The sequence below is a fragment of the Ranitomeya variabilis genome, chromosome 5 (genome assembly GCF_051348905.1).
Source record: "Ranitomeya variabilis isolate aRanVar5 chromosome 5, aRanVar5.hap1, whole genome shotgun sequence".
Classification (NCBI taxonomy): Eukaryota; Metazoa; Chordata; class Amphibia; order Anura; family Dendrobatidae; genus Ranitomeya; species Ranitomeya variabilis.
The window spans coordinates 153,360,351-153,387,751 of record NC_135236.1 but is presented as its reverse complement, the minus strand read 5'-3'; positions in this window follow the sequence as shown (position 1 = coordinate 153,387,751).

Below are 27,401 nucleotides of genomic sequence, written 5' to 3'. Positions count from 1 at the left end.
ATTGCTGACTCTGCCTCTAGCTCTTTCGCCTCCTCCTCGGAAAGTGCCAAATGTCAGAGCAGTGCATCGTCAGTGGATGCTCCCAGTCAGGAACAAGTCGCTTCCTTGTGTCATTCACCCAGAACAACAGTGAAGGATGCGTCAGTCGACACAACAGGTTACTCCATGGAGCTCTTTACACATACCGTTCCTGGGTTAGACAGTGAAACAGTTAACAGGCCATGCCCATTAGAAGTTGAATCGGACATGGAGTGCACAGATGCACAGCCACAGCCAGATTACTATGCTGTACATTTGACTCAGACCAGAACATTGCCCTCGCAGTATACTGAGGCAGAATCAAACCCAGCGGAGACTATGGTGCCCCATCACGAACGCTATACCACCGGCTTACACGGTGACACAGACGAAGTTGCACATGACATAGAAGAGGAGGTCATAGATGACCCAGTTGTTGACCCCGATTGGCAGCCATTGGGGGAACAGGGTGCAGGCGGCAGTAGTTCTGAAGCGGAGGAGGAGGAGCCACAGCAGGCATCAACATCACAACAGGTTCCATCTGCCGGGCCCGTATCTGGCCAAAAACGCTTGGCAAAACCAAAACCAGTTGGAGGACAGCGTGGCCATCCGGTTAAAGAAGCTCAGTCTGCAATGCCTGAAAAGGTATCCGATAGTAGAAAGAGTGCAGTCTGGCATTTTTTTAAACAACATCCAAATGATCAGCGCAAAGTCATCTGTCAAAAATGTTCAACTACCTTAAGCAGAGGTCAGAATCTTAAAAGTCTAAATACAAGTTGCATGCATAGACATTTATCCACCATGCATTTGCAAGCCTGGACTAACTACCAAACGTCCCTAAAGGTTGCAGCACCCTCGGCCAATGAAGCTAGTCAGCAACGCTACATCCCTTCCCTCACTGTAAACCCACCATTTCCCGCACCACCTGCAGTATCTGTGCAGCTTTTGTCGCCAGGCCAAAGCAGTCAGGGAATCACCAGGTTCGCAGTAGGAAACACTGCATGTAGGGCACCGGCAAGAATACCATCTCCAACCCTCTCTCAGTCACCCATGTCCACCGGCACCACCGCTAGTTCCATGATCTCCAGCTCTCCAGTCCAGCTCAACATACATGAGACTCTTGTTAGGAAAAGAAAGTACTCATCCTCGCATCCGCGTACACAGGGTTTGAACACCCACATTGCTAGACTAATCTCATTAGAGATGATGCACTACCGGTTAGTTGAAAGCGAAGCTTTCAAAGCGCTGATGGACTATGCTGTACCACGACACGAGCTACCCAGTTGACACTTCTTTTCTAGAAAAGCCATCCCAGCCCTCCAACAGCATGTTGAAGACCGCATCGTCCATGCACTCAGGCAGTCTGTGACTACAAAGGTGCACCTGACAACAGATGCATGGACCAGTAGGCATGGCCAGGGACATTACGTGTCCATCACGGCACACTGGGTGAATGTGGTGGATGCAGGGTCTACAGGGGACAGCAATATTGGGACAGTTCTGCCTAGCCCACGGTCAAGGAAAGAGTTGGCTGTAGGCGTTCGCCCCCCTCCTCCTCTTCCTCGTCCTCCTGCAGAAGCGAGAGCTCATCCACAGACCGCAGTCGCACATCCACTCCATCCACAGCTGCCACTGCTGCACACCAGGTGTGCCATTATGGGACAGCTAGTGGCAAGCGTCAGCAGGCTGTATTGGCAATGAAGTTTTTGGGCGACAACAGACACACCGTGGAAGTTCTGTCCGAGTTCTTGCAGAAAGAAACTCAGTCATGGCTGGGCACTGTACATCTTGAGGCAGGCAAGGTAGTGAGTGATAACGGAAGGAATTTCATGGCTGCCATAGCCCTTTCCCAACTGAAACACATTCCTTGCCTGGCTCACACCTTAAACCTGGTGGTGCAGTGCTTCCTGAAAAGTTATCCGGGGTTACCCGACCTGCTCCTCAAAGTGCGCAGACTTTGCTCGCATATCCGCCGTTCGCCCGTACACTCCAGCCGTATGCAGAACTATCAGCGGTCTTTGAACCTTCCCCAGCATCGCCTAATCATTGACGTTGCAACAAGGTGGAACTCCACACTGCACATGCTTCAGAGACTGTGCGAACAGAGGCGTGCTGTTATGTTTTTGTGGGAGGATACACATACACGGGCAGGCAGTTGGATGGCAGACATGGAGTTGTCAGGTGTGCAGTGGTCGAAGCTACAAGACCTGTGTCAAGTCCTTCAGTGTTTTGAGGAATGCACACGGCTGGTTAGTGCAGACAATGCCATAATAAGCATGAGCATCCCCCTAATGCGTCTGCTGATGCAAAGTTTGATGCACATAAAGGAGCAGGCGTCTGCAGCCGAGGAAGAGGAAAGCCTTGATGACAGTCAGCCATTGTCTGGTCAGGGCCGTGTAGAGGACGCGGTAGCGGGCGAAGAGGAGGAGGAGGACGAGGAGGATGATGGGGATGAGTACTTTTTTAATGAGGAAGCTTCTCCTGTGCCAACCGAAATTAGTGGCGTTGCAAGGCCGGGTTCTGTTTTTTTAAGGGAGACAAGTGACGTAGATTTGCCTGTAACTGCCCCTCAAACCAGCACAACCGCAGATTTGACAACTGGAACTTTGGCCCACATGGCGGATTATGCCTTACGTATCCTCAAAAGGGACCCACGCATTATTAAAATGATGAGCGATGACGATTACTGGTTGGCCTGCATCCTTGACCCTTGCTATAAAGGCAAATTGCAAAATATTATGCCACATGAGAACCTCGAACAAATATTAGCAACCAAACAAGCTACTCTTGTAGACCGTTTGATTCAGGCATTCCCAGCACACAGCGCCGGTGATGGTTCTCACACAAGCTGCAGGGGGCTACATGGCAGAGGTGTTAGAGGTGCACAGATCAGAAGTGGCGTTGGACAAAGGGGTTTTCTGACCAGGTTGTGGAGTGATTTCGCAATGACCGCAGACAGGACAGGTACTGCAGCATCTATTCAAAGTGACAGGAGACAACATTTGTCCAGTATGGTTACTAACTATTTTTCATCCCTTATCGATGTTCTCCCTCAACCGTCATTCCCATTTGATTACTGGGCATCCAAATTAGACACCTGGCCTGAATTGGCAGAATATGCATTGCAGGAGCTCGCTTGCCCAGCAGCTAGTGTGCTATCAGAAAGAGTATTCAGTGCTGCTGGTTCAATATTAACTGAAAAAAGGACTCGTCTGGCTACCCAAAATGTGGATGATCTAACCTTCATTAAAATGAACCACTCCTGGATTTCAAATTATTTTGCCCCACCTTTCCCGGCTGACACCTAGCTTTCCTATAAAAAGGTCTTGCTTGTGGACTGGTCTTACTGATTGTTCCAATCTCTTAATTTTCAGCAGCTGTTTGTCCAGCATACAACATGTTTACACCTCCCTCAATGGGAAAACTCCCCCCACGGGGCCGTGGTCTCGCCACTTGGCGCAAGCACCCGTTAGAGTGCCGTTTGTCTGAAGAGGTGGGTGTGCCCGCTTTTGGTCGACGGCACTGCCACTGGGTCCCTCATAGTACAATAAAGTGTCTCTGGCGGTGGTGGCGCGCACCCAACTTCAAACACACCGTTGTAAATGAGGGGCCCTGGGACGGTACCGTCGGCCACAAGAGAGTTCACCCCCCCCAGCTCAAACTGTGCTCTACCACGTGCAAAATTATCTCTCACAGCTCCACCAATGTTTAGTCTATGCGCTGACATCATTCAATGCCTGGCACTGACAATACCAATTTGTTGACATCTATGATGCTAGTTAAAGTAGTCTGGGTCAGTGTCCTATATTGACACCAGTAAATACTTACTGCCAAATTACTATGTCAGAAACTCAGCAGATGAGCCCACCCCTGTACCTAAGTATGCCACACTTTTTTTTGTTTTGTTTTGTTTTTTGGCGAGACATTAACATCTATTTATTTTTTGTGAGTACTAACTGTGTCAGACACTCCTTGCAATCGTCCTCCGCTGACCACACCAATGCTGCCTGTGTACCCCTGTGAGATAACTCTAAGTGCCTTGAGCCTATTTTTATTTATTTTAGGCCTAGTAAGCCTGTCTGTGGTCCCTCCTTGCAATCCTCCTCCACTGACCACAACAATGCTGCCTGTGTACCCATGTAACCTATTTAAAACTGCATAGAGCCTATTTTTATTTATTTCAGGCCTAGTAAGCCTGTCTGCGGTCACTCCTTGCAATCCTCCTCCTCCACTGACCACAATGCTGCCTGTGTATCCATGTAACCAATTTAAAACTGCCTTGAGCCTATTTTTAGTTATTTTAGGCGTACTACGCCTGTCTGCGGTCCCTCCTTGCAATCCTCCTCCTCCGCTGACCACACCAATGCTGCCCGTGTACCCCTGGAACCTATTTTAAAGTGCATAGAGCCACTTTTTGAAATTGTAGGCGTACTACGCCTGTCTGCGGTCCCTCCTTGCAATCCTCCTCCTCCGCTGACCACAATGCTGCCTGTGTATCCATGTAACCAATTTAAAACTGCCTTGAGCCTATTTTTATTTATTTTAGTCCTAGTAAGCCTGTCTGCGGTCCCTCCTTGCAATCCTCCTCCTCCGCTGACCACAATGCTGCCTGTGTATCCATGTAACTGATTTAAAACTGCCTTGAGCCTATTTTTAGTTATTTTAGGCGTACTACGCCTGTCTGCGGTTTCTCCTTGCAATCCTCCTCCTCCGCTGACCACAATGCTGCCTGTGTATCCATGTAACCGATTTAAAACTGCCTTGAGCCTATTTTTGGTTATTTTAGGCCTAGTAAGCCTGTCTGCGGTCCCTCCTTGCAATCCTCCTCCTCCGCTGACCACAATACTGCCTGTGTATCCATGTAACCGATTTAAAACTGCCTTGAGCCTATTTTTAGTTATTTTAGGCTTAGTAAGCCTGTCTGCGGTCCCTCCTTGCAATCCTCCTCCTCCGCTGACCACAATGCTGCCTGTGTATCCATGTAACCGATTTAAAACTGCCTTGAGCCTATTTTTAGTTATTTTAGGCGTACTACGCCTGTCTGCGGTCCCTCCTTGCAATCCTCCTCCTCCGCTGAACACAATGCTGCCTGTGTATCCATGTAACCGATTTAAAACTGCCTTGAGCCTATTTTTAGTTATTTTAGGCCTAGTAAGCCTGTCTGCGGTCCCTCCTTGCAATCCTCCTCCTCCGCTGACCACACCAATGCTGCCCGTGTACCCCTGGAACCTATTTTAAAGTGCATAGAGCCTATTTCTTTATTTTATGTAATATTAAAAAAGCCATGATGGACTACGCTGTCCCACGCTACGAGCTACCCAGTCGACACTTCTTTTGCAAGAAAAGCCATCCCAGCCCTCCACCAGCACCACCTCCATTGTCCATGCACTCTGGCAGTCTGTGAGTACAAAGGTGCACCTGACAACAGACGCATGGACCTGTAGGCATGGCCACGGAAGGTTACGTGTCCATTACGGTGCAATGGGTTAATGTGGTGGATGCATGGTCCACAGGGGACAGCCTACTAAGTCTGTCTGCAGTCCCTAATTAAAATTTTCCTCCACTTTCTAAATCTGAGCTTCAACCTTCTGGCTCTCATTAAGTGCTTTTTTTAAAAAAATTGGTGGTTGGGGCCTAATAACTCTGTTTGCCGCTCCCTGGTGTTGTCCTCAACTGAATAAATCTGAGCTTCAACCTTCTGGCTCTCATTAAGTGCTTTTTTTAAAAAAATTGGTGGTTGGGGCCTAATAACTCTGTTTGCCGCTCCCTGGTGTTGTCCTCAACTGAATAAATCTGAGCTTCAACCTTCTGGCTCTCATTAAGTGCTTTTTTAAAAAAAATTGGTGATTGGGGCCTAATAACTCTGTTTGCCGCTCCCTGGTGTTGTCCTCAACTGAATAAATCTGAGCTTCAACCTTCTGGCTCTCATTAAGTGCTTTTTTTAAAAAAATTGGTGGTTGGGGCCTAATAACTTTGTTTGCCGCTCCCTGGTGTTGTCCTCAACTGAATAAATCTGAGCTTCAACCTTCTGGCTCTCATTAAGTGCTTTTTTAAAAAAAAATTGGTGGTTGGGGCCTAATAACTCTGTTTGCCACTCCCTGGTGTTGTCCTCCTCCTGAGTGTTCTCCTCCTCTTTGGTGTTCTCCTCCAGGTTGCCTTGTCTGAGCTTCAACCTTCTGGCTCTCATTAAGTGCTTTTTTTAAAAAAAATTGGTGGTTGGGGCCTAATAACTCTGTTTGCCGCTCCCTGGTGTTGTCCTCAACTGAATAAATCTGAGCTTCAACCTTCTGGCTCTCATTAAGTGCCTTTTTTTAAAAATTGGTGGTTGGGGCCTAATAACTCTGTTTGCCGCTCCCTGGTGTTGTCCTCAACTGAATAAATCTGAGCTTCAACCTTCTGGCTCTCATTAAGTGCTTTTTTAAAAAAAATTGGTGGTTGGGGCCTAATAACTCTATTTGCCGCTCCCTGGTGTTGTCCTCAACTGAATAAATCTGAGCTTCAACCTTCTGGCTCTCATTAAGTGCTTTTTTAAAAAAAATTGGTGGTTACGGCCTACTAACGGTGTCTGCCGCTCCATGGTGTTGTCCTCCACTGTATAAAGCTGAGCTTCAGTCTTTAGGCTTTTGGCCTATAGTAGCAGATATTAAACTGCATTTGGCCTACTAGTGTGGTTGGGCCCTTAAAACAGTGTCTGCTGCTCCTGGGTTTGCTACTCCACTGAACAAAGCAATGCCGCCTGTTTAGTCCTGTTACCAATTTTGAACTGCATTTAGCCTACTTTATTCTTTGGCCCTATATCTGTGTTTCCTCCTCATCCTGCCCATTGCCCAGCCACTGCTAGATGAGTCTGCTGGTACATTGACCTAGACCACTACATTCCCCTTGCACTCTACACAGCCAGAATCTGACCCTGCTGAAAGTAAGGTTCCCCTTCCCGCATGTTATACCACCTTACACAGGGACAAAGAGGAAGGTGCAGATGAAAGTGCAGGTTCCTTCATCAGGTGGGGGGGCATACTCGTTGGCGACGTAACTGGCACAGGGCCCCTCAGAGTACGCAAAAGTGTCGCTGCTGGTGGGAGGCGCCCCCGCCGTGCAAACACACCGCTGTACTTTGAGGGGCCCTGTGCCAGTGCCAATGCCAACGAGTGGGCCCCCCTGCTTGCTTAGGATCACAGCACTTGCAAACTTGACATACTTACCTCTCACTGCTCCACCGCCGTGACGTAGTCCACGTTTCCTGGGCCCACTAAAACCTTGAACCAGCCCTACCCCCACAACTTTTGCCAAATGACCCCCAATTTCCAATGCCCAACTATTATTATAAAGTTAATTAAGATTGACAAGCTTCAGCAACAAGAATGGATGTTTTTGGCATTAAAATGGGCACTGTAGGTGTTTTCCTGGCCTCCACTCACTGCCGACTATGCTTCCCCATTGACTTGCATTGGGTTTCGTGTTTCGGTCGATACCCGACTTTTAGCGATAATCGGCCGACTGCACTCGACTCAACTTTGGACAAAGTCGGGTTTCGCAAAACCCAACTCGATCTTAAAAAAATGAAAGTCGCTCAACCCTAGTACTGACCGCAGACCCTGAACTTAACACTGCAACTAGAAGTAGCAATGGAATGTACCTATCACTCCCTAGACATCTCGACACAGCCGGATGACTAATTACCCCTAGAGATAGAAAAGGTGAAACTATCTTGCCTCAGAGAAAATTCCCAAAGGATAGACAGCCCCCCACAAATATTGACTGTGAGAGGAGAGGGAAAAAACATACACAGACTGAAATCAGAATTTAGCAAAGGAGGCCAATTCTAGCTAAATAGAAAGGATAGGACAGAGTACTATGCAGTCAGTATTAAAACACTAGAAAATATCCACCACAGAAAATACAAGATCTCCACAGCTAACTAAAGATATGGAAGGTATATCTGCATCTCCAGAGATACCAGCTTTGGCTAAACAAATCCTTATACAGACCAAGCTGGACAAGACAAAGACATGGAAAAGATCTGAACAATAAGGCCACAGCATGTGGACAGCAAAAATCAAGGCCAGAACTTATCTTTGTTGAAATGAACAGCAAAGCAGGAGAGAGCAGGCAGGAATGTGAATCCTCCAGGAACAATGGACAACTGGCACTGACTAAAGGGTCAAGCAAGGCTAAATAGCCCAGTCAGGATTGCAAAAACTTGACACACCTGATGAATGCTGCGATCCAGAGACAGCAGCACTACCACTTATAACCACCGGAGGGAGCCCAAGAGCAGAATTTACAACAGTACCCCCCCTTGAGGAGGGGTCAACGAACCCTCACCAGAGCCCCCAGGCCGATCCGGACGAGCCAAATGAAAGGCACGAACCAAATCCTCAGCATGAACATCGGAGGCAACAACCCAAGAATTATCCTCCTGGCCATAATCCTTCCATTTGACAAGATACTGAAGCTTCCGCCTCGAAAAACGAGAATCCAAAATCTTCTCAACCACATACTCCAACTCCCCATCAATCAACACCGGGGCAGGAGGATCAACAGAGGGAACAACGGGCACCACATATTTCCGCAGCAAAGATCTATGAAAAACATTATGGATGGAAAAAGAGGCTGGAAGGGCCAAACAAAAAGACACTGGATTGATAATCTCAGAAATCCTATAAGGGCCAATAAACCGAGGCTTAAACTTAGGGGAAGAAACCTTCATAGGAAAATGACGGGAAGACAACCAGACCAAATCCCCAACCCGAAGCCGGGAACCAACACATCGACGACGGTTAGCAAAACGCTGAGCCCCCTCCTGAGACAACACCAAATTGTCAACAACATGAGCCCAAATTTGCTGCAACATGTCAACCACAGAGTCCACCCCAGGACAATCAGAAGGCTCAACCTGCCCTGAAGAAAAACAAGGATGAAAACCAGAGTTACAAAAGAAGGGTGAAACCAAGGTAGCAGAACTAGCCCGATTATTAAGGGCAAACTCGGCCAATGGCAAGAAAGCCACCCAATCATCCTGATCAGCAGACACAAAGCATCTCAAATAAGTTTCCAAAGTCTGATTAGTTCGCTTGGTTTGGCCATTTGTCTGAGGATGAAATGCAGAAGAAAAAGACAAATCAATGCCCAGCCTAGCACAAAAGGCCCGCCAAAACCTAGAAACAAACTGGGAACCTCTATCGCACACAATATTCTCCGGAATGCCATGCAAACGAACCACATGCTGAAAAAAACAACGGAACCAAATCAGAAGAGGAAGGCAATTTAGGCAAAGGTACCAAATGAACCATCTTAGAAAACCGGTCACAAACCACCCAGATAACCGACATCCTCTGGGAAACCGGAAGATCAGAAATAAAATCCATAGAAATATGCGTCCAAGGCCTCTCAGGGACCGGCAAAGGCAAAAGCAACCCACTAGCGCGGGAACAGCAAGGCTTAGCCCGCGCACAAGTCCCACAGGACTGCACAAAAGAACGCACATCCCGTGACAAAGAAGGCCACCAAAAGGACCTACCAACCAAATCTCTGGTACCAAAAATCCCAGGATGACAGGCCAACACAGAACAATGAACCTCCGAAATCACTTTACTAGTCCATCTGTCAGGAACAAACAGTTTCCCCACTGGACAGCGGTCAGGTTTATCAGCCTGAAATTCCTGAAGAACCCGTCGTAAATCAGGGGAGATGGCAGAAAGAATCACCCCTTCCTTCAGAATGCCGACCGGCTCAAGGACCCCAGGAGAATCAGGCAAAAAGCTCCTAGAGAGGGCATCAGCCTTAACATTCTTAGAACCCGGAAGATACGAGACCACAAAATCAAAACGGGAGAAAAACAGGGACCATCGGGCCTGTCTAGGATTCAGCCGTTTGGCAGACTCGAGGTAAATCATATTCTTATGATCGGTCAAGACCACAATACGGTGCTTGGCCCCCTCAAGCCAATGTCGCCACTCCTCAAATGCCCACTTCATAGCCAACAACTCACGATTGCCGACATCATAATTGCATTCCGCAGGCGAAAACTTTCGAGAAAAGAAGGCACACGGTTTCATCAAGGAACCATCAGAATTCCTCTGAGACAAAACGGCCCCTGCCCCAATCTCAGAAGCGTCAACCTCAACCTGAAAAGGAAGAGAAACATCCGGCTGACGCAACACAGTGGCAGAAGTAAATCGGCGTTTAAGCTCCTGAAAGGCAGAAACAGCCGCAGAGGGCCAATTCGTCATATCAGCGCCTTTCTTAGTCAAATCGGTCAGGGGTTTAACCACACTGGAGAAGTTGGCAATGAAACGGCGCTAAAAATTAGCAAAGCCCAAAAATTTCTGAATGCTCTTCACGGATGTGGGCTGGATCCAATCATGAATGGCCTGAACCTTAACCGGATCCATTTCTATAGATGAGGGAGAAAAAATGAAGCCCAAAAAATAAATCTTCTGTACTCCAAAGAGGCACTTAGACCCCTTCACAAACAAGGCATTATCACGAAGGATCTGAAATACCATCCTGACTTGTTTGACATGAGACTCCCAATCATCTGAAAAAATCAAAATATCATCCAAATATACAATCATGAATTTATCAAGATAATTCCGAAATATATCATGCATGAAGGACTAAAACACAGATGGAGCATTAGAGAGTCCGAATGGCATCACAAGGTATTCAAAATGACCTTCGGGCATATTAAACGCAGTTTTCCATTCTTCACCCTGCTTAATACGAACAAGATTATATGCCCCTCGAAGGTCAATCTTAGTAAACCAACTAGCCCCCTTAATCCTAGCAAACAGATCAGAAAGCAAAGGCAAAGGGTATTGGAATTTGACCGTGATCTTATTCAAGAGGCGATAATCAATACAGGGTCTCAAGGAGCCATCTTTTTTGGCAACAAAAAAAAAACCTGCTCCCAATGGTGAAGAAGATGGCCGAATATGCCCCTTCTCCAAGGACTCCTTTACATAGCTCCGCATGGCGGTATGTTCTGGCACAGACAGGTTGAAAATTCGGCCCTTAGGGAACTTACAGCATGGAATCAAGTCAATAGCACAATCACAGTCCCTATGCGGTGGAAGGGAACTGGACTTGGGCTCATTGAATACATCCTGGAAATCTGACAAAAAACTCAGGAATTTCAGAAGAGGGGGAGGAGGCAATTGACATCAAAGGAACGTCACCATGAACCCCCTGACAACCCCAACTAGTCACAGACATAGATTTCCAATCTAATACCGGATTATGCACCTGTAACCATGGGAAACCCAGCACAATAGCATCATGCAAATTATGCAACACCAGAAAACGACAATCTTCCTGATGGGCTGGCGCCATGCACATGGTCAGCTGTGTCCAAAACTGAGGTTTATTTTTAGCCAACGGTGTAGCATCAATGCCCCTCAAAGGAATAGGACTCTGCAAAGGCTGCAAGGGGAAACCACAACGTCTGGCAAATTCTAAGTCCATTAAGTTTAGAGCGGCTCCTGAATCCACAAATGCCATGACAGAAAATGACGATAATGAGCAGATCAGGGTCACAGATAACAGAAATTTAGGTTGTACAGTACTGATGGTAACAGAACTAGCGATTCTCTTGGTACGCTCAGGGCAATCAGAAATAACATGAGCAGAATCGCCGCAGTAAAAACACAACCTATTCTGACATCTGAATCCTTGTTGTTCAGCTCTAGACACAATCCTATCACACTGCATAGGCTCAGGACTCTGCTCGGAAGACAATGCCATAGTGTGCACAACTCTGCGCTCGCGCAAGCGCTGATCAATCTGAATCCCCAGAGACATAGAATCACTCAGACCAGCAGGCTTGGGGAACCCCACCATAACATCTCTAACGGATTCAGAAAGACCCTTTCTGAAAATTGCCGCCAAGGCATCCTAATTCCATTTAGTCAGTACAGACCATTTTCTAAATTTCTGGCAATATGATTCTGTCGCTTCTTGACCCTGACACAGGGCCAACAAGGTCTTCTCAGCATGATCCACTGAATTAGGTTCATCATACAATAATCCAAGCGCCTGAAAAAAGGTGTCTACATTAAGCAATGCCGGATTCCCAGGTTCCAGGTCAAATGCCCAATCCTGGGGGTTACCACACAGCAGAGATATAACAATTTTAACCTGCTGGATGGAATCACCAGAGGAACGGGGTTTCAGAGCAAAAAACAGTTTACAGTTATTTTTAAAGCTCAAAAATTTGGACCTGTCCCCAAGAAACAAATCAGGAGTTGGAATTCTAGGCTCTAAAACCGGAGTCTGAACGATATAATCGGATATACCCTGTACTCTAGCAGCAAGTTGATCCACACGAGAAGCCAATCCCTGAACATCCATACCAGCGCCGAACTCCTGAGCCACCCAGAGGTAAAGAGGGAAAAAAAAAAACACAACAGACTACTGAAAAAAAAATGGCTCAGCACTTTCCTTCCCTTCTTCTGAGATGCGGTTAACTCATTGTTGGCCAGTTGTACTGTTATGATCTCGTGGCCTAAGAGCAGCATGAGACGTACTCTGGAGAAGGTGGTACCTGTACTGACCGCAGACCCTGAACTTAACACCGCAACTAGAAGTAGCCGTGGAATGTACCTATCACTCCCTAGACATCTCGACACAGCCGGAGGACTAATTACCCCTAGAGATAGAAAAGGTAAAACTATCTTGCCTCAGAGAAAATTCCCAAAGGATAGACAGCCCCCCACAAATATTGACTGTGAGAGGAGAGGGAAAAAACATACACAGACTGAAATCAGAATTTAGCAAAGGAGGCCACTTCTAGCTAAATAGAAAGGATAGGACAGAGTACTATGCGGTCAGTATTAAAACACTAGAAAATATCCACCACAGAAAATACAAGATCTCCACAGCTAACTAAAGATATGCAGGGTATATCTGCATCTCCAGAGATACCAGCTTGGCTAAACAAATCCTTATACAGACCAAGCTGGACAAGACAAAAACATGGAAAAGAACTGAACAATAAGGCCACAGCATGTGGACAGCAAAAATCAAAGCCAGAACTTATCTTTGTTGAAATGAACAGCAAAGCAGGAGAGAGCAGGCAGGAATGTGAATCCTCCAGGAACAATGGACAGCTGGCACTAACTAAAGGGTCAAGCAAGGCTAAATAGCCCAGTCAGGATTGCAAAAACTTGACACATCTGATGAATGCTGCGATCCAGAGACAGCAGCACTACCACTTATAACCACCGGAGGGAGCCCAAGAGCAGAATTCACAACAGCCCTGTGCTTTTCACAGATGAGAGCAGGTTTACTCTGAACACATGTGACAGAGTCTGAAGACACCATAGAGAATGTTCCACTGCCTGCAACATCCTCTGGCATGACTGGTTTGGCAGTGGGTCAGTAATTGTGTGGGGAGGCATTTCTTTGGAGGAGTGCACTGCCCTCCATGTGCTAGCCAGGGGTACCCTGACTGCTATTAGGCACCAGGATGAGATCTTCAGACCCATTTTGAGACCATATGTAGGTGAAGTGGGCCCTGGGTTCCTTCTGATGCATGACAATATGTCACAACTCTGTTGTTGGGTGTCCTGGGGCCTGGGCCTCCTCCCCTTTCCCTTATGCTAGGGGCACCCTAGCTCACCCTGTTCCCTGGATTTCTTCTGTTGGTGAAGATGCCAAGGCCATGTACCTTGCCTTAACTCCTCAGTCTGCCCTCATTCTGCACCCTTACCCCACCCTGGAAAAAGGGGAGTAGTAGTGTGCTATAATACACCAACCAGGCTAACAAGGTAATATGAACAGGGGTAAAGAAGATCACCAGACATACAAATATAAACACAAATAACAGGGATGCTTCGGGGAGTGGAAGATGTGGTTAAACCAAAGTAGGAGAAGAAAGGGAATTATCACACACTCAAACCTAGCAACAGTCACAGATAAATCCACCAACTGCCTACTCTAATGACCACCAACTGCTTGCAACCATGCAGCAAAAGCTACTCTGACAATGAGTGGTAGCCAGGACCCAGTTTATATAGGAGATGGGAAGGGCTAACAGTGCACAGCTGAGAGCCTAAACTCTCCTGAAGCTCTCAACTGAGCAGAATAACCCCTGCACTGCCAAAAGATATTTACACCATTTAATATGAAGGAAGTGCTCCTAACCAGTGTAGGAGTAGAAGAAATAAAACGCTGCAGTCTTCTGGTTAGGCGGGAGTCACGCTAGCGTTGAATACGGACAAGTGCTATGCGAGAAAAAAATCACATAGCCCTCGGACCATTGTTAATCTATGGGGAAGCTCACATCACTTTTTTTTTTCTCGGGCGTATTCTACCTGGGAGTGAAATCTCAGAATGCTGCGATTTTACACATATATCGGCCAAGTCTTGCCAATGCAAGTCTATGGGTGCGAGAAAAAATCAGACACCTCATGGACCATCAGTGTGACTTGCAAGAATACGCACCCATTTTCCTCATTTTGCCCATTGAACCATTAAATTCATTGGGGAAAAGCAGCGAGAAATGGAAAGCCATCCGCATGTCATACGAATGTCATGCGGATGCCATACTGATATATAGGTGCAATGAAATCTGATCATCGCATTGCAAACGCATTACACAAAGATGACCCTACGGAGAACATTTTTCGGCCGAGAGAAATGGACCGATTTTTTATACTTTAAGTGTGACTCCAGCCTTACTCTGTGTCGCGGTAAACCTGTGACACAATCCTAGGTCTCATGTGGCTGAAGTGTGTCAGCAGTTACTGCATGATGAAGGCATTGATGCTATGGACTGTCCTGCCCATTCACCAAACTTGAATCCAATTGAGCACATCTGGGGCATCATGTCTCATTCTATGCACCAACGCTACTTTGCACCACAGACTGTCCAGGAGTTGACTGATGCTTTAATCCAGGTCTGGGAGGAGATCCCTCATGAGAACATCATCAGAAGCATGCCCAGATATTGTGGGGAGGTCATACAGGCAAGATCAGTTTGTCTTTCACAATTGGGACCTTGAGATCCAACCTGAAAGCCAAATCTCTTCAGGAAAGACTACAACTTGCAATGACCCAGTTATCACCTCATTACTACTGTTACAACCTCCTAGCCAGGGCCGGTTTTAGGCAAAGTGGGGACCTAGGCAAAAGATAAAAATGGGGCTCCAAATACTAATGTGACACCCCAGGGTCCTGGTTGTCACAGTGGCATTGCTTTCCTCACGGGGAGAGTGATGTCACGCTTGGATGCGATGAAGGATTCCTTTTATCAGGTAATCACAAAGCACACAAAATGTTCACACCAGAGGCCAGAAGGGGGAGCTCTAAACCTGGTTTAGGGAGAACTTCCCTAGATATACATTCTGGTCTAGAGGGAAAGTGAGTTAGTTAGTGCCAGACAGCAGACTGGAGCAGTCTGAGGCAGAGAGACGTGTGAGGGGCCATGGAGCCTGAGGTGTTGCAGCTCCTGGGGAAAGAGAATTCAGAAGGAAGAACAGATTGTAGAGAGCATGCAGGAGAGTGAAGCACAGGAGAGTGACAACTGGGGAGGATAGCTGTGACTGGGCTACCTCCCTGCAGAGCGCAGATTCCCTGTAGCCAGACACCGAGGTTGTGTCGGACTCTGGGAGGCACTGCAGAAAGCGACAGTGCAGCTGGACTACATGTAACCTGTCCGCCCTAACACCCAGGAGGCACAGTGGCACATAGAGCCCAGGTCATGATAGAGACCCTGTAAAAAGGCTCGAGCCACCTGTCATATGGGTTAGTGTCCCTCCTTTAAGAAGGACAGAGAGAACCGTGAGGACCTTGATAGAAGCCACAGGCAGCAAGGGGCTACACCACAGTGCTGGTAGGAAGGCTTTCATCTCCACCTGGTAAAGGGGACTCTGAACTTGCTTCCAAGCTGGCCAGACCCTGCCTGTACCTGTGATCTGGTTCCCTAGACTGCGGTTGCCTGAAGCCTTCAGTGCACCAGGTAAAGAGACTGCAAACCTGTGTCCTCTGTTTCTTACCGCACCATCTTCATCTACACACTGGGAGCCCTGGGGACCCAACTTCACCTGTGGAAAGTTCTACCATCTTAGCTGCCATAACATCACCCCAGAGGACCACTTTAAGCAGCATCATTCCCAACTGAATACCACAGTTGGCGTCACAAACACGAACTTTGTTATAAATCCCCTTAAAAAACCTTTCCCTTTATTTGGGTGCCCAGGGCCATGGACCAGGTCACAGCCACCATGACAACCCCTTTAAGTTCCGGACCATATATTAAAATAAACTCCTCACAGTCCTCAATATAGTATTATACACTACCCATAGTCCTCCATATAGTATAATACACTCCTCATAGTCCTTCATATATTAAAATACACTTCTCTGTCCTTCTTATAGTATAATACACTCCTCATAGTCCTCCAGATATTAAAATACACTGCTCAGTCCTCCATATAATATAATACTCACCTCATAGTGCTCCATACAGTATTATACACTCCCCACAGTCCTCCGTATAGTAAAATATACTCCACAGTCCTCCATATAGTATAATACACTCCTCAGTCATCCATATAGTATAATACAGTCCTCATAGTCCTCTGTGTAGTATAATACACTCCTCATAGTCCTCCATATATTAAAATACACTCAGTCCTCCATATAGTATAATACACTCTTCTGTCCTCCATACAGTATAACAAACTACTCTGTCCCGCATATAGTATAATACGCTCCTCATAGTCCTCCATATATTAAAACACACTGCTCAGTCCTCTATATAGTATAATACACTCCTCAGTCCTCATATAGTATATTACACTCCTCATAGTTCTCAATATATTAAAATACACGCAGTCCTCCATATAGTATAATACACTACTCAGTCCACCATATTGTAAAATGTACACCCCATAGACCTACATATAATATAATGTGCCACATAGTCCTCCATATAGTATAATACACCCCCCATAGTCCTCCATATAGTATTATACACTACCCATAGTCCTCCATATAGTATAATACACTCCTCATAGTCCTCCGTATATTAAAATATACTCCTCAGTCCTCCATATAGTATAATACACTCCTCATAGTCCTCCATATATTAAAATACACTCAGTCCTCCATATAGTATAATACACTCGTCTGTCCTCCATATAGTATAAAACACTACTCAGTCCCGCATATAGTACAATTCACTCCTCATAGTCCTCCATATATTAAAATTCACTGCTCAGTCCTCTAAATAGTATAATACACTCCTAAGTCCCCCATATAGTATATTACACTCCTCATAATCCTCCATATATTAAAATATACTCAGCCCTCCATATATTAAAATATACTCAGTCCTCCATATAGTATAATACACTCCTCATAGTCCTCCATATAGTATAATACACTCCTCATAATCCTCCATATATTAAAATACACTCAGTCCTCCATATATTAAAATACACTCAGTCCTCCATATAGTATAATACACTCCTCTGTCCTCCATATAGAATAATACATTACTGAGTCCTCCATATAGTATAATACACACCTCATAGTCCTCCATTTATTAAAATACACTGCTCAGTCCTCTGTATAGTATAATACACTCCTCCTAATCCTCCATATATTAAAATACACTCAGTCCTACATATAGTATAATACACTCCTCATAGTCATCCATACACTCACCGGCCACTTTATTAGGTACACCATGCTAGTAACGGGTTGGACCCCCTTTTGCCTTCAGAACTGCCTCAATTCTTCGTGGCATAGATTCAACAAGGTGCTGGAAGCATTCCTCAGAGATTTTGGTCCATATTGACATGATGGCATCACACAGTTGCCGCAGATTTGTCGGCTGCACATCCCAAAGATGCTCCATACAAGGCAGGATGGATCCATGCTTTCATGTTGTTTACGCCAAATTCTGACCCTACCATCCGAATGTCGCAGCAGAAATCGAGACTCATCAGACCAAGCAACGTTTTTCCAATCTTCTACTGTCCAATTTCGATGAGCTTGTACAAATTGTAGCCTCAGTTTCCTGTTCTTAGCTGAAAGGAGTGGTACCCAGTGTGGTCTTCTGCTGCTGTAGCCCATCTGCCTCAAAGTTCGACGCACTGTGCGTTCAGAGATGCTCTTAGGCCTACCTTGGTTGTAACGGGTGGCGATTTGAGTCACTGTTGCCTTTCTATCAGCTCGAACCAGTCTGCCCATTCTCCTCTGACCTCTGGCATCAACAAGGCATTTCCGCCCACAGAACTGCCGCTCACTGGATTTTTTTTCTTTTTCGGACCATTCTCTGTAAACCCTAGAGATGGTTGTGCGTGAAAATCCCAGTAGATCAGCAGTTTCTGAAATACTCAGACCAGCCCTTCTGGCACCAACAACCATGCCACGTTCAAAGGCACTCAAATCACCTTTCTTCCCCATACTGATGCTCGGTTTGAACTGCAGGAGATTGTCTTGACCATGTCTACATGCCTAAATGCACTGAGTTGCCGCCATGTGATTGGCTGATTAGAAATTAAGTGTTAACAAGAAGTTGGACAGGTGTACCTAATAAAGTGGCCAGTGAGTGTATATTAAAATGCACTGCTCAGTCCTCCATATAGTATAATACACTGCCATAGTCATCCATGTAGTACAATTCACTTCCCATAGTATAACGCACCCTATGGTTCTTCATATAGTATAATGTATTCCCCATAGTCCTCTATACAGTATAATTCAGCCACATATAGTATAGTGCTGCCACCCCACAGAGTATAATGCAGCCCCCTCATATAGAATAATGCAATCCCTCCATAGAATATATGGTAGCCCCCTTATAAAGTATAATGCAGCCCCCCATAGAACATAATGCAGCCCACCATAGAATATACTGCAGCCCCTCCATAGAATAAAATATAGCCCTCCTCATATGGTATAATGCAGCCCCATAGAATATAATGTAGCCCCCTCATAAAGTATAATGAAGCTCCCATATAATATAATCTAGCCACCCATAGAATATAATGTATCCCCCATAGAATATAATGCAGCCCACCTCCCCATAGAATATAATGTAGCCCCATCAAAGAGTATGATGCAATCCTCCCTCACAGAATATAATACAGCCCCCATAGAATACAATGTAGCCACCCAGAGAATATAATGCAGCCCCCATATAGTATAATGCAGCCACCCAGAAATATAATACAGCCCATCTCCCCATAGAATATAATGTAGCCCCATCAAAGAGTTTGATGCAATCCTCCCCCATAGAATATAATACAGCACCTCATAGAATATAATACAGCCCCCTCATAGAATATAATACAGCCCCCATAGAATATAATATAGCCCCTCCATAGAATATAATGTAGCCCCCATAGAATATAATACAGCCCCCCATAGAATATAATACAGCCCCCATAGAATATAATACAGCCCCCCATAGAATATAATGTAGGCCCCAATAGAATATAATACAGCCCCCCCCTGAGAATGGCCCCAAAGTCCATTAGTCATTGATATATTTAAAAAAAAACACAATCCTCACCTGCTGCTCCAGGCTCCGGCTCCATTCTCAGCAGCTGCAGTCTGCCTGGCCACACAGCAGGTACGCGATGAAGTAATGTCATCGCACACCAGCAGTATCAGAGGCAGAGGGGAATGATGGGAGAGGGAGCATCAGCTGATGCTCTCTCCTACATCATTGCATAGAACTGTAATGGCATCATAGACGCCGGTATAGTTGAATGCGTCGGTGCTGGCAAGGGGGTGAGTAAGCGCTGGTGGAGTGGGGAGTTGGCGCTGGTAGAGGGGGTCGGCGCTGGCAGGGGGGAGTTGGCGCTGGCAGCAGGCGACTGGCTGGAGGCCCCTGGGGGAGCAGGGACCCTAGGCAGCTGCCTGGTCTGCCTGCCGCTAACGCCGACCCTGCTCCTAGCCCATTGTCTCCTAGCAACAATTTGTACTGTAGATTATCAGCCCTTGAGGGCAGGGTCCTCTTCCCCTCTGTACCAGTCTGTCACTATGAGGTTATATTTATTGAATGTAAACCAGCTTCAAATGTGCAGCACTATGAAAATATTGCTGCTTTAAAAATAACTAATAACACACATATGCAAAATGCACACAGCAAAAATGCAGGAATGAGTAAAAATAACTAGACAATGGAAACTGAATTTGATGAGAATATTATTAGCAGTTGTTCCATTTAGAATTATGCAAATTATTCTGATAAGTGATTATATGTCCATTTGTACTTTGTCTGTTACACATTTCATTAAATTCTTTTTTGTTCTATTATTAATTTAAATTTATAAGAAGTGTTTCAAGTTTGGAACCACTGAGATAATAATGCAAATGATCTGCTCATTGTGTTGGAGTATTGTGCTCTGTAATAATATAGTATACCAGAATTCATTTAACCCCATTACTTAGTATTTAATGTGTGCATCTATTGTTTCATTTTTTAATCTAAATTAGTCCATAATTCTTTCTTGAATTATTTACTATATCTAGAAGAGTAGTTCCTGTTAAGTAACTGGAAGAATTTGGAGAATTGCTAGTGTGAATTTTATGCAATTACGTTATGAAAAAAATAATTTATTTGTCTCAATAATAATGATAATGATATAATTGGGGAAAAAAAGAGGAAATCCCTTTAACATCAATGTCCACAATTATATTGTGTAAATCTTTACCAAGTATTTTTTAAAAAAGTAAACATTAGACAAAGCATAAAAAATGTGCATCGGCCAGGCTCTTCCCACTTGCCCTGTGGCGGTGGCAAGTTGGGTTCATATTTGTGGGGTTGATATCACATTTGGATTGTCCAGTGACATCGAGCCCACAGCTTAGTAAAGGAGGAGCATCTATAAGACACCTATCCATTACTAATCCTATAGTTATAATGTAAATAAACACAGCAAGAATAAAGTCTTTTATTTGTAATAAAAGCAAAACACAATTTTCCTTTTTTATTTAAAAATAATAAACATAGATATACTCACCTAACATCCATTCTATTGAAGCCCTCATCCCCAGTAATAAAACAAAACCAAAAATAGCCATATTATTCTGGCTGTCTCCTTAACATAAACTTGTCATATCATAAAATTCTAATTCTGTTACTTTTCAATAGTAACTCTTGCCCAGAAAACATCATGTTTGTTTTTAGTATTTACATCCTACCTGATGATGGGCCCACTTCTAATTCTTATAACAAATCTGGTATTTGACATGTGTAATATTCTACTCTATAACCTCCGGCTTCACAATTGAACTACGCTTTCTGCAGTAGAGCATGGTAACGATGAAGCCTCTCCAATATATTTACTGTCAATGGAGGACAGTTTGACATTTTCATGCTCTCGAGGAGCATGAGTAGCATGACAGTGAAGCAAGTGAAGAAGGGTGGATTTTTCCCCATGTACAAGATTAAGTAGTGAAAGCTCAGGCATGGGATTTTTGGGGGGACTTAGCAGTGAAAATGGGTGCTAATTAAGCAAGAGGGGTGTGTGTAACTGTGAGAGCAGGAAAACAGTGGCATCAACTATGCCCATTAATATACAGCATGGCAAATGATTAGGGACTGGTTTTGCATTTATTACCAGTATTATACATATAAATTGGCATCTGACTAACATGATTTTGTTAAGCAATGTTGCGTTTTATTTCTCGATTGGGGGTACAAATTTCACCTACAGGTTCTCTTTACATTTATGCGTCCCAAGAGCTGCTTGAATTCTGCGATTTTGCTTCAGCTGATTAACAAATTATTGTTCTTGAACCAGTGTTGTGCCTGGACGCACCACTTCTATATAAGGTATGCATACAACCTTATGCCTCTGATAGTTCTATTGCTATAATATAATGTGGTACATTTATTCTTGCATTACATATCTTTTTATATCTCATACTAAGTCACACATCTCCAGAGGTAATTAAAAAATATAAAAAGAAAAATGAAAGGAAAACAAAAATACAAATTACAGTACAAAAAAGAGGAGGATGAGGAAAAGCAGAAACACTAGCTCATGGGCAGCAAAAAAATTGTGAAAGCAAAAAGTTATTTACAAGCAAGTAGTATGATGACAAATATCCTAAAGATGTACATTAAGCGTGAAATAACAAATATACATCTATGCATTAAATGTTCACAATAATCACCTTACAAGCTACTTCTATGGTTTATGGATGTAAAGGAAGATTAAATTCTCAATAGTGATAAGGGTAAATTAATAAATATAACATATCACAAATTTCTGGATAAAACATGTACAGTTATAGTATATAAACAGCATAGTTGCCCATAATGAAGCATAGGCTTCTTTAGGGGGGTGTTCTCTGTTCATAGAGGTGTCATGTTATATAATGTCTCCACTAGATGACATCTGGCATGCAGTGATAGGGTGCATGCGCAGTGCTATTTGCACCAATGAAAGTTGTGTTGCCGTCGGTAGTACTGTTAGTACACGAAAGTCAAAGGAGTTAGAGTAACACCCCAGGTAACTGGTTGTTACAGTGATGTTGCCTTCCTTTCGGGGAGGGTGATGTCATGCTTGGAGGCAAGGAGGATTCCCTTTAACAGGTAAAGCACCTACATGCAACACATTCTGAATCCAGGCCAGAAGGGGGAGCACTGAACCCAGATTCAGGGGAGCTTCCCCCAGAAATATGTATTCTGGTCTGGAGGAGGAGTTGGTCAGTTGGTAGGAGAAGTGGAAGAGAGAGGAGTGAGAGCAGAGAGTGGGGCGGTGCAGCCACGTGTGAGCTGCAGCTCCAGGAATGGAAGATAATCTGAAGGGTTGGAATGTAGTAAGCATCTGAGGAAAGGAGCAAAGGAGAAGGAAAGGGCTTAGAGGGGAACTGTGACCGGGCACCGTCTGAGCCGAAGTGCAGGAATCGGGCAACAGGAGCTCGAGGTTGTGCTGAACTCTAGGTCTCACAGCAGAACCAGAGGGCAAAGGACTTTATGCAATTTGCCAGCCCCCACAACTGAAGGTGCAGCAGTACATGAAGAGCCTGGGTCGTGATAGAGACCCTTTAAAAAGGCTTGCACTGCCCACCATACGGGTACCTGTCCCAGGACAGGAGAGAGAGGACTTTGTCAGGAAGCCACAGGCAGCAAAGACCTTGCATACGAGAGCGAGCATGACAGCTTACGGACCTCACCTGGAAGAGGGATCCACCATTGCCTCCATGCTGACCAGTCCACATCACCACCTATTGCTGGTACCCTGGACTGTGGCCTGATTCAACCAGTAAACCTGGTAAAGATGTTACAACCCTGTGTCCTCCATTTATTTGCCGGCATCCACCACACCATCCCTGCCCAGCACACCAGGAGCCCTGGGGGACCCAGCTTCACCTGCAGGAAGTGATACCATCTTGCTGCCATACCATCACCCCCAGAGGACCCCTTTAAGCAGGATGGTCACCCCTGACCGAGTACCACAGGTGGCGTCACAAACTTTTATTGCTTTACTACTGCCTTTACAAACTATCCCTTTTACTTGGCAGCCAAGGGCCACGGACCGGGTCGCAGACACCGTGACATCCCCTTTAAGTACAGGACCCGGTACCGAGTACCCCAAGGCCCTGGCTGGCGACTCAATAGCTACTGTGATGTAATATGCCCACCCTCGCCCCAGAGGGTTGGCAAGAATAGTGCACAAGTAGTAGAAACTCACCACAAATACAAACAATGGGCAACATTATTATGAAGGCCGTGGAGAATGCCATATTGTGGAAGACACAAGACTAACCTAAAGTGAGAATTGAATATTCCGCTAATAAGGGAAATGTACTGTATATGTTTTGTCCAGATGTCAATGTAGAAAAACAGTATAAAGTATACAAAATACATAAGAAAATGCCTCTGTATGTAGAAAATGTACTGAGTATAAAAAGATAAGAATTATCATAAATATTAGTGATGAGCGAGCACACTCAGTAATGCTTGTTATTTGCACTGAGCATTTCTAGGTTTGCTCGGCGGGAGCTCGGGTATCTGCTCTGCATGATTGGCGATCTTTACAGAGTCAATCAACATGCAGGGATTGTCTGCCACACAATGTAATGTCACAGCCATCTTTGTTGTGGTATTACAGTAATTGGCTGGCCGCACAGCGTCATCAGGTCTATAAGAGACCTGACGATGCCCCGCTGGGCGCATTCTGCTCCGGACTCAGCTAGTGTAGGGAGCTGCTGCCGAGATAGGGTAAGATTTGGGGCTTTATTAGTTAGTGTGGGTGTACCATCTGTGGTGCGGTGACCCACGTTACAGCCAGGGGGCGCTGTGTGTGTGCTTCAAGATGCGCTTGGAGGCATAAAGGTGATGAGACTAAGTCCGGCAGGAGTGTTAATGGCCGGTGTGTGTGTTGCAGAGGAAGACACTCTGTGCTGTCAATCTGAAGTTTGGTTGGTGTGCTGGGACCTGTAGTCCCACAAGTAGTTGTGTAATGCTAATGGGAGATTGGCAGGGCTAGTTATGAGAGATGGGAGGGTCAAACTAGCCACACACAACCACACTCCCACCCAGGGGAGTGGTTACAGGTATGTAATGTGACCAGGGTGTGGGTCGCATGTGCCTGTGTGGTTCCTGTGTATGGATCCGTTTGGTCCATGTGCAAGGTCCTAGACGGTCGGTGTTGGAGACTCATGGTATTGGAGAAGTCCTGCAAGCACCTGAGACCGTTGACCTGATGTACGGTCAGTGTTGGATTGTCCTGGTATGGGCTGGAGTCCTGGAGGCACTGAGACCGTGAGTCCTGCAATAGCCTGAGTGTTGGATTGTCCTGAAGTGGGCTGGAGTCCTGGAAGCACTGCTGAGGCTATGGACTGAATGCTCAAGGGTGTTGGATTGTCCTGGGATGGGCTGGAGTCCTGCAAGCACCTGGTAAGACTGTAGGTCCTGTATGGTCAGTGTTGGAGGCCCCTGGCTGGTGGAGTCGTCCTGGAAGCACTGTGAGACCGTCGACCTGGACAGTCCGTGTTGAGGACCTGGGACTGACGTGAAGTCAGCATGAGGAGTGGAACTCCTGAAAGGTAATCCCGGACAAGGGGATTGTAATATATGGCAGAGAAGTTTATTTGCTGCATGAACAGACTAGTGGTCATGATAAGTTCATGGACATAATGAAATAGACTGTATGTCATGTGGTTTATGAAGTTTAATAAACCAGATTTGACCAGATTTGTGTGAGGTACCGTGCCTGAGTGCTTGAATCGTATACCAAGCGAGTGTCCCCTAACACACTCAGGTAGCGTATCACCACACATCATAGAATCCACAAATCCAGCTAAACCAACAGTCCTTCTGAGGACTAATTATGGAGCATATAGTTTGCAGTGCTAAGTAGGCAGGGGAGTGTATGTGACTCTATACATATCAGTGCAAGGCATGCAGGCACTGTATGTGTGTATATAGATATCATTGCATACATCAAGAGGGTCCATTCCATTACTGTCTGCTGCTGATGCAGCCTATTACATATATACCTAGCCCCAGGTATCAGTGACTAGGAAGAATTTTTTGGCATCTTAATCCTGATTATTTTATTACAAAGCAATCCAGAGCCCCCCCCCCCCCCCCTTTTTTTTTTTTTTGCTTGATCACATATTGACCAGTGTGGTACTTCTGTCAGACTCCTGATCTATCCGTGGGCTACAAATTTGGGCATTTCAGGTCTTCATTCTACTGCATTTACTGTCTGTTACCCTTGTTCTATAGAGTATTTTGGGGTAAAAAATACAAAAATATAGGCCACATATTGGGTATTGTGGTTTCTCTGTCAGATGCTAGATCTATCTGTGGGCTACAAATTTGGGCATTTCAGGCCTCCATTCCACTGTATTTGCTGTCTGTTACCCTAGTTCTAAAGAGTATTTAGTGGTAAAAAAAAATACATGCCACATATTGAGCATTTTGGTTTCTTTGTCAGACGCCTGATCTATCTGTGGGCTGCAAATTTGGGCATTTCAGGCCTCCATTCCACTTCATTTGCTGTCTGTTTCTCTCGTTCTATACAGTATTTTGGGGTAAAAAATACAAAAATACATGCCACATATTGAGCATTGTGGTTTCTCTGTCGGACGCCAGATATCTATCTGTGGGTTTCAAATTTCGGCATTTCAGGCCTCCATTCCACTGTATTTGCTGTCTGTTACCCTCCTTCTATACAGTATTTTGGGGTAAAAAATACAAAAATAGAGGCCACATATTGAACAGTGTGGTACCTCTGTCAGATGCCTGATCTATCTGTGGGCTACAAATTTGGGAATTTCAAACCTACATTAACGTTTTTTTGCGGTGTGTTACCCAGTTCTATACAGTATTATTCTGTTTAATTAAAAATGTACAGGCCACATATTGAACAGTGTGGTATCTCTGTCAAATGCCTCCTCTATCTCTGGGCTGAAAATTCTGGCATTTGAGGGCTCATTTGAAATGGTTTTCCTGTGTCTTACCCTAGTTCTTAAAAACAGTAAAAAAAAATAAAAGTTGACCTACATTCCAGATAATTTAAACTGTAGTTTTTACGCACACTGATCACATATAAGTTTGGTCCATATTCAGCCATTTGTAGTGAACATGGAAAATATTTTAGTAGTCCATTTAAAATGGTCAAGGGACAGGGAAGTGGACATGATGCTGATGGTGCATGCAGAGGTTGAGGTCATGGGCAAGCTGAAAGTGGACCAAAACAAACACCCACATTTTCTCGATCGACCTTCCTGACCCAATTACTAGGGGACCGCAGCACACCACTATTGAACCCAGAACAGTTTCAAAAGGTTGTTGGTTGGACAGCGGATAATGCTTCCAGTCACCTTGCCACCACCAACACCACGTCTTTCACATGGTCAATTCTAAGTAGCCGAGAGTCTGGACAGGATATTACTCACCCTAATCCTCCTCCCTCCCGCCATGCTGAGTGCCCAGAGACAACTGATCCCACACTTGGACACCCCGAAGAGCTGTTCACTTTTCCATTTAAAGATTCGGGACTCTTTGCCGGTCCACTTGAAGCGGGGCAAGATGAGATCGCATGTAGCGATGCCCAAATATTTGAGCAGCCTTGGTCACACAAAGGCCACGGTGGGAAAGTGTCACAAGAGGTGGACGATGATGAGACACAATTGCCAGAAAGTCAGGAGGAGGACCAGGGTGCAGATGTGGAAGATGAGGTGGTGGATGATATAGTAACTAACCCAACCTGGCAGGAGGACATGCAGAGTGAGGACAGCAGCACACATGGGGAAGGAGGCATAGCCCCCCAACAGGCAGGATGAAGCAGTGTGGTGGCCACAGACAGAAGGCATGCATCCGTTCCCCGTAACACCAACATGACGGAAGTTGCCATTCCAACTTTTAGGTCTTCCAGAGTCTGGTTGTTTTTTAAAGA